The sequence below is a fragment of the Engraulis encrasicolus genome, chromosome 20, assembly GCF_034702125.1.
Source record: "Engraulis encrasicolus isolate BLACKSEA-1 chromosome 20, IST_EnEncr_1.0, whole genome shotgun sequence".
In the NCBI taxonomy this organism is placed as follows: Eukaryota; Metazoa; Chordata; class Actinopteri; order Clupeiformes; family Engraulidae; genus Engraulis; species Engraulis encrasicolus.
In genome coordinates this window covers 18564014-18581513 of record NC_085876.1, presented here as the reverse complement: position 1 = coordinate 18581513, position 17500 = coordinate 18564014, and the positions used below count along the sequence as shown (strand labels likewise).

The window sequence follows — 17500 nt, the reverse complement described above, 5'->3', positions numbered from 1 at the left end:
TTCAACTGGCAAATTGTCCGGGTATGCTGTTTTTGCATTATATTGGTAATAAAGGGGTGGGGACAAGTTACGTAGGTTTATCTCAAAAGTGGTATGGGCATGTCCCCACACATCCACACCTAAAATTACACACCCATGCTCTGTGGTATAACATTACCATCTGCAAGCCACTGCAAGCAGGGTGCCAGATGAGGCTGATGATTTCTAGTCCAAACAATTGTCAAAACCCTCCTGGAAGCACTAAATCCGACCAAATTCAATTGATTTCTATGCCCAAAAACTGACTGCAAGCAGTGCCCCGTGGCTGGTTTAAGGAAGGATCCTGAAGACGCATGGACACACCCTAAAAACCATTAAGACCAAATCCCCATGCAGTCCCATTAGCAATCCTACACTCCAGAGGCCCTGGGACAGAACTATTTACTTGGTAAAAGCCAACATACCGACCGCTACATTGAAGTAGTCAAGTGCTGTCAAGTGTCTACTGTTTTTAAAAAAGAATGTTTTTTTAATTGTTTTTTAAGGGCTTTTATGCCTTTATTTGACAGGACAGTGTGAGATGGAGACAGGAAGCGAGTGGGACAGAGAGACGGGGGAGGATCGGGAAATGACTAAGGCCGGACTCGAACCTGGGTCCCCGTGGGTTTGTGAGCCCAAATGTGGGGGGCTTAGCGCGCTGCGCCACAGCGCCCCCCGTCAAGTGTCTACTGTACGTAGTTTCCCAGGGGGGGTTAACAACTAGTCCTAGTCGACTAAAATGACTAGGACGAATGAGGCGCTTCACAAGCCAAATCTGAACGTTCTACTGAACAAAAACCAACATACATTTTGTTATGTACTGTAGTCACATTAGAGAAAGAGAAAGAGAGAGAGAGAGAGAGAGAGAGAGAGAGAGAGAGAGAGAGAGAGAGAGAGAGAGAGAGAGAGAGAGAGAGAGAGAGAGAGAGAAAGAGAGAGAGAGAAACAGAGACAGAGACAGAGACAGAGACAGAGACAGAGACAGAGAGAGAGACAGACAGACACACAAGTACAGGTGTTGTGTATGCTATGACTATGTCTTTGATACAAAGTTGCAATGTAATGCAATGTACTGCAATGTAATGTAAGACAGTATGAGATTAATGTAAGACAAACAGACAGACAGAAAGACACACACACACGAGAGAGAGAAAGAGAGAAAGAGAGAGAGAGAGAGAGAGAGATAGAGAGAGAGAAAGAGAGAGAGAGAGAGAGAGAGATAGAGAGAGAGAGAGGGGGGGGGCAGACAGGCAGACAAAACAAACAAAGACATACAGACAGACAGTATAGAGACACCTGTGGAAGATCTGTTTGCTTAACACACATAACACTGAGGTCTCAAGTAGAATTTCTAAATGTCAGGTTACACACACACACACGCACACACACGCACGCACGCACGCGCGCATGCGCACGCGCACACACACACACACTTTCATGGATATGTGACATTCAACTTCTCATATGAGAAATGTTACTGAATTGAAACACACACACACAAATGCACGGATGCACACATACACACACACACAGACATGCGGGCACACACACACATGCGTGCGCATACACACCAGCACGCACACGCACACGGACATGCACGCACACACACCCATACACACACATACAAACACACACACACACACACACACACACACACACACACACACACACACACACACACACACACACACACACACACACACACACACACACACACACACACACACACCTTATGTTCTATAATCAATCATATGATCACACAAATGCCACAGGGAAGTGGTAGAGGAGCATGGAATGAGGTTTCCAGGAAAGGTTCCTGTCAACTACATATCGTCACTGACCGTGGCCTGACCGTATAGTACTGGGTTACTACACCGGTGACACGGGTTCGATTCCGTGTCATTTGCGAAACCTTCCCCGTCTCTCTCTCTCTCTCTCTCTGTTATTTCCTGTCCCTCTGTAATTGTCATGTCACAATAAAGGCCTAAAAAGCCTTAAAAAAGACAAAAACTACATATTGACACTGACCTTCAGAACCCTTGTATCTCCACTTTCTGTTATAACTTAATAATTTTTTCAAACCACTATTTTCTGAATAAATAAACACTTCATCATTAAAAGTCGGTTTTAAATCATTTGTAAAACTCATATACTCAGGGAAACAGACCAAATATACTGATTTATATATATATTAAAAAAATAAAATAAAATAAACAAATTCGTTTGTGAAGTGGTGGCTATTATGCATTATCTAATGAATAAACCCGAATCATATGGTGGGGAGAGAATCCAGCAGTTAGCTATAGATCCATCTTCCTTACAAGATAATAATGTGAAGACATAGCGCTTATTAAAAAGGGTGACCATATAGTATAGAGACTTAGGTATAGTTCAAGTCAACATCATGCTGTTTAGTTGTGTTGACCCAATTAGCTAAGTAGGTCAGCTTTGACCACTACATATTATATTGCTTTCCATTATTTACATTCAGTCGACTATCTCATTCAGAATACCTCACTGTACAGCGAATGAGGCACAGTGACCGACCTTTTCAACCTATTGACACGCAGTGTTCCTAATCCTACTGGCTCAGGGGTCATGTGATGCTCCAGTCTCAAGACCACTCTGAATATTTGAACATTGCTAGTCCCACACAACGTACGGTAGATATGGATGGATTACAATTGCCCCAAATTAGTGTACCTTCTCGGAAACTAATTCTAGAACTAGGCCTTCTAGAACACCCAAGGTGGGTGCACTCTAGCCTTTCCTAATATGGATTTCAAACATGTGTATTGAAGTTCCCATTCACAACACAGCAAATACTCAGTACACAGTAGTACTCCAAATATGTCTGTAGCCCCATAATGCACGCCGTTCCACCAGCGGAACACTGTAATAGTCATTCACCCTGGGCCTGGGACAACTGACCCTCTTGCCCCCCTGGGCCGGCCTGCACACACGCCAGGACTAAACACCACTTCTCCACCCAGTGGCCATACTGGAAACAGCAGGAGGAGCAACTAACACACATATCTACAAATCCACTCTGATTTAGAGAGAGAGAGAGAGAGAGAGAGAGAGAGAGAGAGACAGAGACAGAGAGAGACAGACAGACAGACAGACAGACAGACAGACAGACAGACAGACAGACAGACAGACAGACAGACAGACAGACAGACAGACAGCGACACAGACACTATGCCAAGAGATTTTATCATTTAAAGGTTTTGCTGGACACAATACACACACGGACACACACACAGACAGGCAGACAGACAAAGGCTCAGACAGACAGACAGAGAGCAACACATACACACAGACACAGACACAGACACAGACACAGACACAGACGCACAAACAAAGAGACAGGCAGACAGAGAGCGTGAGAGGAAGAGAGGTAGAGTCATAAAGCAGATATCGAAAATAAATATAGAGAGATGGGAAAACTCTTCAACCTTCTCCTCAAATCACCTGGCTACCAGCAAACGCACCCCCTCCCCACCAACATCAGAGATGGATAAAGTAGAGTAAACTACAAGTGCTGTTCCATATCTGTAACAACACTATTAGTATATTGCAGAGTTGCATACAGTAGAAGTAGAAGTACTCTTACATATGTGATTAAACACTAGTAGTATGATATTACATGGGATGCAACTACTACTCAGAGCAGTCATGGGTGAGCGGTTAGGGCGTCAGACTTGCATCCCAGAGATTGCCGGTTCGACTCCCGACCGGCCAGGTTGGTGGGGGGAGTAATCAACTAAAGCTCTCCCTCATCCTCCTCCATGACTGAGGTACCCTGAGCATGGTACCGTCCCACCGCACTGCTCCCCATGGGGCGCCACTGAGGGCTGCCCCCTTGCACGGGTGAGGCATAAAATGCAATTTCGTTGTGTGCAGTGTGCAGTGTTCACTTGTGTGCTGTGGAGTGCTGTGTCACAATGACAATGGGAGTTGGAGTTGGAGTTTCCCAATGGGCTTTCACATAGTATCATACTACTGGTGTAGCAATTACATCCAGGGAAGCTGACAGAGGGGGACAAAGGGGTCAGTTGTCCCGGGCCCAGGGAGAGACGGGGCCCAAAATTGGGTATTCATTACATATACGTATTTGATTGTGGGGGCCCTTTCAGATGACTTTGTTCTAGGCCAGGCAAAGGCTGTCAGTGGCCCTGATTACATATGTAACAGTACTTCCACTTCTACTTACCAGGGGTGCATTTCTCAAAAAAGAAATTGTTAGCCTGTTAGCAACTTCTGTAGTTGCCAATGGGAAGATGCAATGGGAACAACAAAGTAGCTAATGTAGTAAGCAACTTCGAGAATTTCGAGAAATGCACCCCAGAATGGCAATGACCAAGTCATAGTGCATTACTAAAGGCCCAGTGTTATGTCATTGTAGTAGTCTAGTGCTATGGTAGTTTTCAGCTTTTCAATGGCTATTACGGCGAGCTACTGGTGGAGCAGGGTGCATTATGGGGCGGTGGTGGGGAGCCGTACGGCAAGCAGAAGGTTGCAGGTTCGAGCCCCACTCTGCCTGACCCCATCGATGTGTCCTTGGGCAAGATACTTAACCCCAAGTTACTCCTGGTGGCAGGATGATACCCTGAGTGGCAGCCACTGCCACCGGTGTGTAAAATGGGTGAATGTAAGGCATACAATGTAAAGCGCTTTTGAGTGCTAGAAGGAGTGGAAAGGCGCTATATAAATAAATACTATTTACCATTATGGCTCTGTCCAAAACACACAAAGTGTGCATTCCAATATGCACACTCCCATCCTCCACTTGTGCTTCTGGCCTCGCCCCCCCTCCTAGCCCCGCCTCCGTGGAGAAAACAATAAACTTTCCCAGCGGTCAGCCTAGCCACAACAATTGTTGGGGGACTGTTTTTCATTCACCATCCCAATTGCAAATGAGAAAATGACTTTACAATTGAGCTTTTGCAAGATATTGAAATATAATGCTGTTGTCAGTGATGTCATCATGACGTATTACTTCCTGGTACGAGGCCACAAGCACAAGTGGAGGACGCAAGGTTGCATATTGGAACGCACCACTGGTCATCCTAAACAGGAAATGCATACTCCACATCAGGAAATGCATACTCCACATCAGTCGACACTTCATTGACTGGCTGGTGGGAGTGGCTGGCTGGCCATCCAATACAATCCCGCGGCGAGTCATCCCAGTCGTGTGTGTGTGTGTGTGTGTGTGTGTGTGTGTGTGTGTGTGTGTGTGTGTGTGTGTGTGTGTGTGTGTGTGTGTGCGTGTGTGTGTGTATGTGCGTGTGTGTGTGCAGTCTCGGATCACAGGATCACACATCCACCTGATCCGCTACCAGGCCAAATCAATGACTCTCATTGGGTATCGGTTACCAACCCGACAGCCAATCATGAATTATTTAACAAGATGCGCCGCGTCACATGGCTTCAATACCCCCACCAAGGCCGCTGACTGCTTATTTCAGGCCCGAGACAAATCAACTCAAAAGTCCCTCCCCCCAGTACATACAACAACGCAATGGGAACCGTACTGTGGGCCCTGGGCCCAAGACAAGTGACCTGGTAGTCCCCCCTTTGTCAGCGGCCCAGAACCCCCCCCCTTAATGATGAGGTATGGCAACAGGCCCTCCTGCCTTGAGAGCAGTAATCTTACCCCGCTGCCTGGATGCTATTGTGAAGCCATGCTCCAAGCAGGAGGAAGACTGATTAACGGAAGACAGATAGATGAATGCCTAGTAGTGTAAGAAGGGGAGACTCCACAGAGGAAAACCGCAAGGAAACTCCAGTGTTTCAACACACACAGACATTGATTAATACACAAATGAATCGATAATGGATGCCGAAAGGTCACGCCTGGCTTGAAGAAATAATGGCTGAAAATATGTCTGCTGTATAACTTGCTGGTTCTTGTAACACAAACACCAACACAAACTCACACCTTGTCACTCTACTCAACTAAACTAAACATCAAATGCTGTTGTGCTGTAGTAAATGGTCTTGGCCATAGATCAAACGGCTTGGGCACCATGCTGTTACGCCGGGGACCCGAGTGCGCTTCTGGCACGAGGTAATTTCCTGATCCTCGCCAATCTGTCTCTCCCACTGCTTTCCTGTCACCATAGTCACTGTCCTGTCTCAAATGAAGGTATAAAAGCCCAAAAAAACAAAAAATTCTGAGCAGGAGATGATAACACACAGTGGTGTAGTCTACGTAGAACGCAGGTATACGGAGTATACCCACTTCTAAATTTCAGGGATTTCAGTATACCCAACTTAAAATTGATTGAAAAAAGTAGCCTACACCACTGATAACACATCATGTTCGCCTAGCTCTCATTGTAGCCCTTTAATGCATGCCGCTCCACCAGTGAGATCGTCACTGAGAAAACTTCATACCATATAGTATTATTAGTAGAAGTAGTATAACTTTATTGTCCCCATGTGGCAATTGTTTTTGCAGTACAAACGCTGGCACCAAACATGAGACACAGACAGGCATTATAGAGAGAAACAGACAAACCAAACAAAAACAAAAACAAAAACAAAAACAAAAACAAAAACAAACAAGAAACACAGAACTGCACGAACTAGCAGACAGTATACACCAAAGCAGATGACTAGGTGAACACTTAGTACTACACCACTATGACAGTGCACAGGGCCTTTGCCTTTAGTAATATATTACGACTTGGTCATTGCCATTCTGGTAACAGCTAATCTATGTCAGGGTCCATGTCTTAATGGGTTAACTCCTCTTGGTTCCTAAACACACACACTGGGAGATGAGAAGAGATTCAACTGTCTTCTTAAACAGCTGGCAGGTTTTTGCCTAACAATTTGCACACATGAAGTCTTTCCAGGTGACCTCCTTCTGCAGGTAGGGGGACAAAAAGGTTACTTGTCCCTGGCCCAGGGAGAGAGGGGGCACTACAGTATTAGATTGCGCGTTTTGGGTGAGGGGCTCTTTCAGATGACTTTGTCCTGGGCTGGTCAGTGGCCCTGCCTTCTGCTCAGGGACCCTTGGGTCTTCGGGTGGGGGGGTGGAGTAGACTGTTAATAGATCATACTAAGTGCCCTGTCCTTGGGAAGAGTGGGCAACCGTAACGAGGGCCCCCTGTGGCTGTACTACCTCTTGCCAACAGCTGTTTACCCTACACTATATTCTTGTTATATCTTCTGTGTTTTCATGGTTTTTTATGTTATTTCTGTGAAGCACATTGAGCTGATGGTGTATGAATTGTGGTATATAAATAAACTTGTAAACTGTTAATTGTATGTTGTGCCTTATGGCCATTATTGGGTATTTTATTTAATCTGGGTTATGCATGTGAAACTATCTTATTGATTATTTTATGGCGAATTGTTATGGATGAGTTTTGTTATGTTATGGATGATTTTTGGTTCCTGGTGATGTGTTCCCCCGCCGGACTGTTTATGGGGACACCCTGAGTTGGGGACTCGCGCTGAGTCGCCTGTCAGTTGCCTCGCTGTTTGGGTTAATAAAAAGAAGTTTATTTGTCAACTGTAACCTGTCGTCTTTGTCACCCACGCACCCCACTGGACATCAGGAACAAGAATTCAGGTTACAGACTGGTGGCAGCGGTGTTTTTGTGTGTGATCATCACGTTTACCCTGTGGCAACTTCTGGACCAAACCGAGGTAAACGGCAGCTAGCGGCTGGAAATGCGACTCTTTGGCGCGAATTGGATGGAACTAGCTTGCTAGTGTTGGACTGTTGCTCGACTGCATCTATAACTAGCTTGCTAGTGTTGGACTGTGAGTTGGTCATCTTCTTCTGATTTTTTTTTAATGTAGTACGTGTTTTCCTGCTCGTTATTTTTTTTTCTCGAAAATGTCAGAGGGTGAAGATAACCCGGTCGTGAGCACAGTTGATCGTCCTGTCCCTCAGGCGGCGGCGTCTCGCGCTAACGCTAATGCCCCTGCTATTAGCTCTGGCCAAGCACTGGCTGCCGACCGTGACCTTACGGTGAGAAGAATAGTTCATTATAAAGTCGAGCTGCCGCCGTGTTTCCACGGTGATGGCAAGGATAAGGACAGTTTTTCGCTTTGGAAGTCGCGACTCGAACTGTCCGTGAAAGCCTGCTCCGATTACCAACAACAGGATCTTGCCACTATACTGCCTACTCGGCTGAGTGGGGATGCGTTGGCATATTGGCTATCTTTGGCTGAGGAAGAGAAGGATGATTATGACAAAAGTATTGCGAAGCTGAATGAGGTTTTTGGAAGGAAACAATTTTTGTTACATTTTCAAACGTTCGTCAATGCCAGACAACGGTTGGTTAAAGAGCCCTTAGAAGTGTTTGCTGCTGAAATCACCAGGCTAGTGCTCGAGGCGTTTCCAGATTATGGCGCGCCAGCCATTGCGATGGAGCGATTCAGACGGTTCGTGGCTGGCTTAGATCTCACTCTTCAGGCAAAATGTCATGAGCATGGGGCCACTACGCTGGAGGAAGCATTGGTCATTGCCGGCAAGTGGGAGAGGGCTCAGGAAGCTTTGAAGCTCTCGGCCCCAGCTGGCCCTCAGTCACTTACCCTCCCGGTGGCTGCCACATCAACGGAGACAGTTTCTGCCATGGTGTCAACTCAGCATGATGCCGCGCCGCACAGTGCAGCACCTGAGTTGGCAGCTGCTGTTCAGGAGCTGTCAGCTGATGTGCGTGCACTTCGACTGGAGGTGGATCGGCTGCAGCGAAGGACGGACCATGACTACAGAGGACGGGCCGAGCGTGACGGAGCGTGGCAGAGGCCTTCGAGAGAGAGAGAGAGATCCTGGCGTTCGCCATCGTCGTCTCCAGATCGCCACTCTGCATACCGGTCTCATCACTCATCCCATGAGGGGGGGTATTACGCCCGCCACGGATCTTCGCCAGGCCGACGGGGCCGTGGCTACTCACCTGCTTCACCATCCCGGGCTCCTAGATCATCGAGCGGCCAGGACCAGTATCGGCGCCCCAGCCCCGGTTACCGGCGCAACTCCAGCCCAGCGCCCAGCTATCCAGGCCGGTGGGAGCACCGTCCTCCACACGCGTCATCCACGATGGGGAGAGATGAGCGGCGATCACCAAGCCGGTACTCCTATCGCCCCCCGTCCAGAGAGAGAGGTCAGCACGTGAGCTTTGGCGACGAGGACACCATCTACCAGGGAAACGGCCGCTAGCAGGTACTATGGGTCGAGTATCTGCTGTTCAGGACTGTATGACCCCACACTTTCTGCAGTCAGATAATGTACATGTAACCCCTATGTCATATGTGTTTACTGTTGTTGAAGACATTGCTGTTAGGGGGTTTATTGATACCGGTTCTGAAATCTCACTAATTAGTGAAGCTATGAGAATGGCCATCCCAGCCTTACAGAGGAGGCCAATTCAGAAATCATATGTTCTTGCAAAGTCTGTGACAGGGGATTGTTTGGATACATTAGGCACACTCTCCATTTCAATCAGGATCGGTGACGAGTGTTTCAGTCATGATGTACAGGTAGTTCGAAATGCCACACAACCACTGATTCTGGGTTGGGACTTTTTGCAGAAACACCATGCCGTAATCGACCTAACCACAAATCAGTTGAAGCTCTGGGACAGGCCTGTTCCACTGCTTTGTAGCACTCAGATAGCACCGTTAAAGTGCAGTGCTGTAATGCTGGCACCTGTGACCATCCCTGCTCTAAGTCAGATGAATGTCTTGATTAAGATTCAGTCTAATCCAAGTGGCCTTGAACACAGTCCCAATTACACTGGTATCTTAGAACCTGATTCACAACACATGCCTAGTCTGTTGGTGGCCCGTACATTGACCACAGTAAGAAGGGGAGTGGCTTGCATTCGAGTCATGAACCCCACCTCGGAAGATTGCCATGTGCCAGGCGATAAACAACTAGGGGAATTTCATTCAGTTGCAAACCAATCGGGGGAAGAGTTCTCATTAGTTGAAACTACTGTAGCCAATGTACAGGCCCAGGCAGCGACATTCCCTAAAGTGGATCTTAGCCAAGCAGCGCTTGATGCCGAACAGAGACAAGAATTAGAGAATTTAATTCTTAAGTATAGTGACATATTCAGTGCACATGACAGGGATTTTGGGAGGACAGATAAAGTTCAGCACAGTATCCGGACAGGGAACGCGGAGCCAATTAAACAGAGAGCTTACAGAACATCCCCTCGCTTGCGTGATGAAATAGACCGCCAGGTTCAAACTTTGTTGGACGAGAACATCATTGAGGAGAGTTGTAGTCCATGGTCTTCGCCCGTCGTACTCGTAAAGAAACGAGACGGTAGTTACCGGTTCTGTATTGATTTCCGAAAATTAAATGCTGTGACCGTTAAAGATTCTTATCCATTGCCACGTCCAGCGGATGCGTTAGACAGTCTTTCGGGGTCATGTTGGTTTAGTACCATGGACCTGTCTAGTGGATATTGGCAAGTGGCTTTAGACCCACAGGACAAAGAGAAAACTGCTTTTACCACAGGCAGTGCCCTATACCAATTTAAAGTCATGCCGATGGGTTTAACCAACGCACCCCCAACTTTCCAGAGATTAATGGAATTGGTACTACGTGGTCTTCACTGGAAAGCGTGTTTGATATATCTTGACGATGTTTTGGTGTTCAGCCGCACCTTTTCAGAGCATCTGAAAAGCCTCAAGGAGGTTTTTAGGCGATTCAAATCCGCTGGCCTTAAGCTGAAATCAACTAAGTGCCATTTCGCTTGCAGTCAGGTCACCTTTCTAGGACATGTGGTTTCTAGCCAGGGCCTTCAACCCGATGCCAAAAACCTTGATAAGGTTCGCGACTGGCCAACGCCCAGAAACACTACGGAGGTGAGAGCTTTTGTCGGGCTATGCTCTTACTACCGTCGCTTCGTGAGAAATTTTTCCGTTCTCGCCTCACCCTTGAATGCCCTCACTCAGAAGGGGGCTTTGTTTAGTTGGACATCCGAGTGTGAGGACGCCTTTCAGTCATTGAAGCATGCGCTCACTAGTCCGCCAATAGTAGCTCACCCGAACTTTTCTCTGCCATTCTTGCTTTACACAGATGCGTCTCTGTCCTGTATTGGATCGGTTTTAGCCCAAGTGAAAAATGGTAAAGAGCACGTCATTGCGTACGCAAGTCATACGCTCACGGCAGCACAGCAGAAATGGTCCACCTATGACCGCGAACTCTGGGCCATTATATGGTCAGTGAGACATTTCAAACATTTTCTGGCAGGGTCCCCGTTTACAATCATCACAGATCACAAGCCCCTGCTTAGCCTCACTAAAGCTCAGGTGGATAATGACCCTACTGGTAGGCGTGCGCGTTGGATCCTTGAACTAGATGTGTTTGACTACACCATTCGTCATCGTGAGGGTAGACAACACGGGAATGCAGATGGTATGTCCAGACGACGTAGCACAGAGAGGGATACTAAAGCAGTGCAGTGTGTCTCGACCTCCACCAACTCTAGGGTAACAGCTACATCAGCTGGTAGGACAGGGGAGGAGGCACTGATTGCTCCTAATATTTCTCCCTCCTTCTCAATCAACCTAGATGAAATACGGAGACAGCAGCAGGCGGATGAGTCACTACAAATGGTCTTATCTTGGACAGAGAGGGGTAGGGGCCGACCCCCCATGAGAGTGTTAAAAGGAACGTCTCCGGTAGTGCGAAAGCTTTGGCATGAATTCCAGAAACTAAGTGTCCAACATGGTATTCTGTGTCGGGCTTCCAAATCAAACCCCTATGCTACTGTAACTCACCAGGTTGTATTACCTGAACAACTGGTGCCTACTGTTTTAAATGCTCTTCATGGTGACGGTTTTAGTGGGCATTTGGGTGCCGAGCGTGCTCTTGAGAAAGCAAAGGAAATTTGTTACTGGCCGTATATGTCACGCGATATATATAAGTACTGTAGTGAATGTCTGCCATGCCAGCAGCGTGCCTCCCCCACACCACATGAGAAAGCACCTTTGCAACCCATTCAGGCCGGCCGGCCATTTCAGAAAGTTGCCGCAGATATAACTGAACTCCCTGTTACGGCAGGGGGTTACCGGTATGTCCTGGTCCTCATGGATTATTTCACCCGTTATGTCAATGTGTATCCTATGAAAGATCAGCGTGCCACTACTGTAGCACAGTGTATTTTTGAGGAGTACATTAGGCATCACGGCATTCCGGAATCCATTCACACAGACCAGGGGCGACAATTTGAATCTGATTTAATGAAAGAGCTTTGTGTATTACTCAAGATTGAGAAAACCTGTACATCCCCTTACCACGCTCAGTCTGATGGTATGGTGGAACGCTTTAATAGAACCCTCAAGGACCAACTAGCCAAATATTTGTCACAGACAGGGGGGGAATGGGTTCAGTACTTACCTCAGGTAGAACTGGCATACAATAGCAGTGTCCATTGTAGTACAGGATTTTCTCCCTTTTTCTTGGCCCATGGTAGGGAGCCACATCTACCTTTACACCTTGCAGTAAACTGGCGTCCTACAGCCACATCTGCTACCCCAGGTACACCTGCAGCGTATGTCAAAGATGTTACCTCCCGTCTTTCTCTCGCCCTTAGGGAAGCTGCCCAGAGGTCGGCTGCTGCTAAACTCCAACAGAAGCGGCAGTATGATAAACAGGTGGTGTTTCACCCTCATGAGGTGGGGGACTATGTGTTATTAGATGACCCAGCACAACGGATGAACAAGTTAGCGGCTAGATGGAAGGGGCCATTTGTCATACTGAAACGATTTGATAAGGGGGATAGTATTGGTGTGACTTACGAGATCACTGATCCAACGAAACCAGAATCCAGGAAATGGGTGGTGCATCACAATAGGCTGAAGGTCTATAAGGGAAGGTTGTCAGATGGGTCATCTCATAATGCAGAATCTCCAGAGGCAGATGGTGGTAACCTAGTACCTGCTCCTAATCAGTCAACCCTCACAGCACTGTCGGGGGCTCTACCCTATCGGCCCACGGTTTCTGCACCACACCGCATCACACCACACCCTGCTCCACAGACTCAGTCGGTCTCTGCACCACACCGCATCACACCACACACTGCTCCACAGACTCAGTCGGTCTCTGCACCACACCACAGGTTCAGAGGCCAGTGCCTATTACTGATACTGAAGGGGGTCCTCAGGTTCATTTTTGTTCTGACCCGTTACCTGTTGTGGATGTGGACACTGATTCTGCGATCTCACCTAGGCGGTTGCCGCCTCCTGTAACCACCCGTAGTGGCCGTCTAGTACGACCACCCGATAGGTATGGGTCTAGTGCTTAAGGCATACTTGCTATTTTTATCTTTTTTTCTTTTTTTTTGGTGGTGTTGTTGTTGTTTGTTTTATTGAACCACCTGATAGGCATGGGTGCCAGGATTAAGGTATTCCTGCCTTGTGTTTGTATACTTACCTTTTGTTTTGTTTTCCCTCTTCCTGTTATGGTTGTCCAGTTCTGTTCTGCTCTGTTTGGTGTATGCTATGAAATGAGGACATTTCTATTTTAAGCAGGGGACGACTGTAAACTGTTAATTGTATGTTGTGCCTTATGGCCATTATTGGGTATTTTATTTAATATGGGTTATGCATGTGAAACTATCTTATTGATTATTTTATGGCGAATTGTTATGGATGAGTTTTGTTATGTTATGGATGATTTTTGGTTCCTGGTGATGTGTTCCCCCGCCGGACTGTTTATGGGGACACCCTGAGTTGGGGACTCGCGCTGAGTCGCCTGTCAGTTGCCTCGCTGTTTGGGTTAATAAAAAGAAGTTTATTTGTCAACTGTAACCTGTCGTCTTTGTCACCCACGCACCCCACTGGACATCAGGAACAAGAATTCAGGTTACAAACTTGACCTTGACTAAAGGAGGCAGCAGTGGCCTAATGGTGGTGGAGGGGTGGTCTTCAGATCAGAGGGTTGCAGGTTCAAAATCCACCCATACCTCCTCCATCCATAGCTGAAGTCCCATCGAGCAAGGCACCTAACCCCACATTGCTCCAGGGACTGTAACCAATACCCTGTACATAACTGAAAGTCGCTTTGGATAAAAAAAAGTGTCAGCCAAGTGTAATATAATGAAACGTAATGTAATAATGTAATGTAAAGTGATCTGAGACAAATCATTGGGGTTTCCCAAGTCTTGAAGGCAAGACGCACATGATGCCATGCTACAAAACTGCCATGCAACAAAACTGCCATATTAAATGGTCTGTTAAATTCCCTGCCCTTGGGATGACCATAACGATATGAAGCCTCTCCCCTCAACCATTCATCCTCTATTACACCGACAGCCTGTACAGTAAAACAAATCATCTCTGTCCTTTGACAGAAACAAGCATCAGTCAAGTTATATGGAAATGTGCGGGGGTCCTAAGCCATCTGGGCTGAGCAATGCATCACTTTAGAATAGGGACCCTTATTCCACATCTGTTTTCACACTGTTCAGGGTTTGTTCACACAGTGTACCAGGAGCTTATACACATTGTATTCTGGCCCTTACTGCTTACACATGAATAGAAATCTAGGTCTACTAGGTCCTTACTAAGGTTATATTGGTAATAAATCCCTTATTGTGCATGAACAAGACATTTGTGAATACATGCTTAACAACTGTCTTATTTTGCTTAGTACATGCCTTACACGTTACTTACACATGAATTAATATTTTATGTATTAGTGCTAATAGATGTGTCCCTAAAATAAAGTGTTACCAAATGTTTTATATTAAACCAGTATTTCTTAACTGGTGGGTCAGGACCCAAAAGTGGGTCGTGGAGGGGTTTTGGGTGGGTCGCAGAGCTGTGGCATAAAAAAAATGTATTGATGCTTTCCCCTTTTATAGCCAGTCACAAAATAGAAACAAAGAAGATGCAGTATTGAATGACTGTGATGTTAGAGTGAAAGAGAGAGTGAAACATGGTTAATATTCCTCTCCACTAGTTGATATGTTGTATGTAACCATAAAATACAAATGCTGATGCATACAATCAAATGAATGGATATATTTTTGATAATTATTTGAAAATATTGGGTCACTCACAACATAAGGACCATGGAAAAGCGTGAGTCCTAAGACTATTCCAGTTAAGAACCACTTTATTATGTATTATGTATTTTATGTTATTTTTCAAAAAAGGGCATATCATGTATTGTTGGACCCCCTTGAAAATGAGATGATCCATTGAAATTGAAATATTACATATACTGTTTAGGCCGCAGACTGTAAGTGTCTTGTGCTTGAGAGGACAGGTGTAGCTCCACTACTATGACTGTGCTTCTACTAAATCCTTCAGGGTGGTGTTCAGAGGTGTCAAAAGTAGAAGTAAACGTAAAAATAATAAACACAGTGTCCTTCCAACACAGGTTACTTATCTGAGTGACCAGTAGACCTCTGTGCTTGTCTTACAATCAGCTAACTCTGCGCTGGGTTGGATCAAAGTTTGTGGTGGGTGCTTGTTAGGCTTTTAGTGTTTTTCAATAACAACACAGTCTAGCTATCTCATTAGGTACAGTGGGGTAAACAGTGTAACAGCTATGTAATATCACGTGCTACTGTTGCACATTAATTTACTTTTAGTTTTTACTTTGACACCAGCATAGTCTATTTACACTTCACTGAAGTTGACTGAACTGATCCCTTTGATCTGGATGTGCTTTGAAAGAAAAAAAAAACAAGCTCAAAACAGAACATCAGAATCACCTACTAAAGTCTTACATCAGTTACATACAACATAGGCTACAGTACTGTATATTAACATGGAATGACAAAGACGTGTACCACAAATAGCTTTATACAGACATATTCAGATGCTGAAATAGATTGAATCAAAGACGCTACTAGTGCCAGACTCAAGAGTTTGGCTGGGTGGATTCTTGGACCTGGCTATAATCACAATGCCAGACCTGATGTACATCTAAAACCATATCCTAACAGTAAACAAACACAAATGCTTTCTATTCAGCCTCAGGTACTTAAAAATAGATCAAATTAAAAGGGATTTAAGAGTAAGTGTCCACAACACAGCTCTACTGACTGCAGTGTTTCTGAGGGTTTTTTTTCTCCACAGTAACAATAGGGCTTGGCTGATGGCTTTATCGGCGGAAAACACTTCCTCCCTGCCAATGTGCCAACTTCCTCTCACGGGAAGCGACAAACTCACACTTTCCCCCACAGCCTGTAGGGAACATGGGTAAATATAGTATTGCCCACATGCTCTCAGCAGTTACAGTGGGAAGGAGTCATGTTTTGTTCAGTTGATGCAGTGGTTGGTTCCCCTAGCTTTTCAGCAGGGAGTGGACCCCCTTTTATACTTACAAAGAATATTTTCTTAATTCATTAATATTGATAGATTTTCCATTAATAGTTTGTCCGGCAATAGCCTATTGCTAGAAATCTAGAGGACAGCAAATGCAACTAACCATAAAAGTGATAATACTGTTGCTAACCAAATTATGGAATTATGTTAGCTGTTAGCTGTTAACTTGTGTATTTCCAATTTTTAAGCCATGAAAACGGCACCTTAAAATTGCCCAATTTCCCATGTTCCATAATTGACAACAGAGTTCTACTCTTTCTAAAACCACAACACAATATGATAGAAATTGCACATGACCAAGGCAATCAAAGATTCAAGATCACACACAGGGACTTGCCTATGCGACTACATATAGTAGTTAATCACCATTACTGAAACAAAAAGCCAAAGCAATAACAGTGTAATAATGTTTGATGCTATGTGGGTTCTCCTAAAATCTGAACGCTCTACGTACATCAAGTAGGCTACCGCAAGAACAAGATACATAAAGCTTTGTGTTATGACAGTGGTGTCATACACCTGTGTGTTGTGCTGTGATAATGACACTACCCATCCCATCCAGTGGACAGCCGCTGCAAGCAGAGGACAACGGGTGGGAGGTAGGCAGGCCTCATAGTTTAAGGCTTGGCACTCAATGACAGCGAAACTAATCACATAGAATGGCATAGCATACATCTATCATAAATGATGTGCGTGAGGGTTCAACAAGATGGGAGTTCTACTGTAAAAGAACAAGATCCCTAAACATTTGTGTTGTGGTAGTGATGCCATAAACCTGTGTGTTGTGTTGTGGTAATTGCGTGTAGCAGGGAACGGGTGGGGGGCAATGGTTTAACCCTGTAAGACACGCCCCCTGTTATACAAGGAAGTGAATGACAGTGGAACTAATCCCATGCAATTGCTCCATATCATACATATCAACAAAGTGTGTGAGGGTTCTATGGAATGACCTGAGGAACTAGATCCAGATTCCAGAAGCCTTTCCCATGAACCTCTGTGTTGTGGTAGTGGAACATTCCCGTCAGCCGCTACGAATATAAGAGAGCGTGTGTGTGTGTGTGTGTGGGGGGGAGTAATACTGTAGTTTAAGGCTAGTCACTGAATGACAGTGGAACTCATCATACAGCTCCATGGCATACATCCCAAACAAGGATGTGTG

At 45.7% G+C, this 17500-nt stretch overlaps 1 protein-coding gene across 3 annotated transcripts in view; it reads right to left on the bottom strand.

Moving 5' to 3' along the window:
- The window catches only part of oxr1b (oxidation resistance 1b), a 96227-nt gene that overhangs the window by 59486 nt on the left and 19241 nt on the right, over nt 1-17500 (bottom strand). The window lies entirely within an intron of this gene.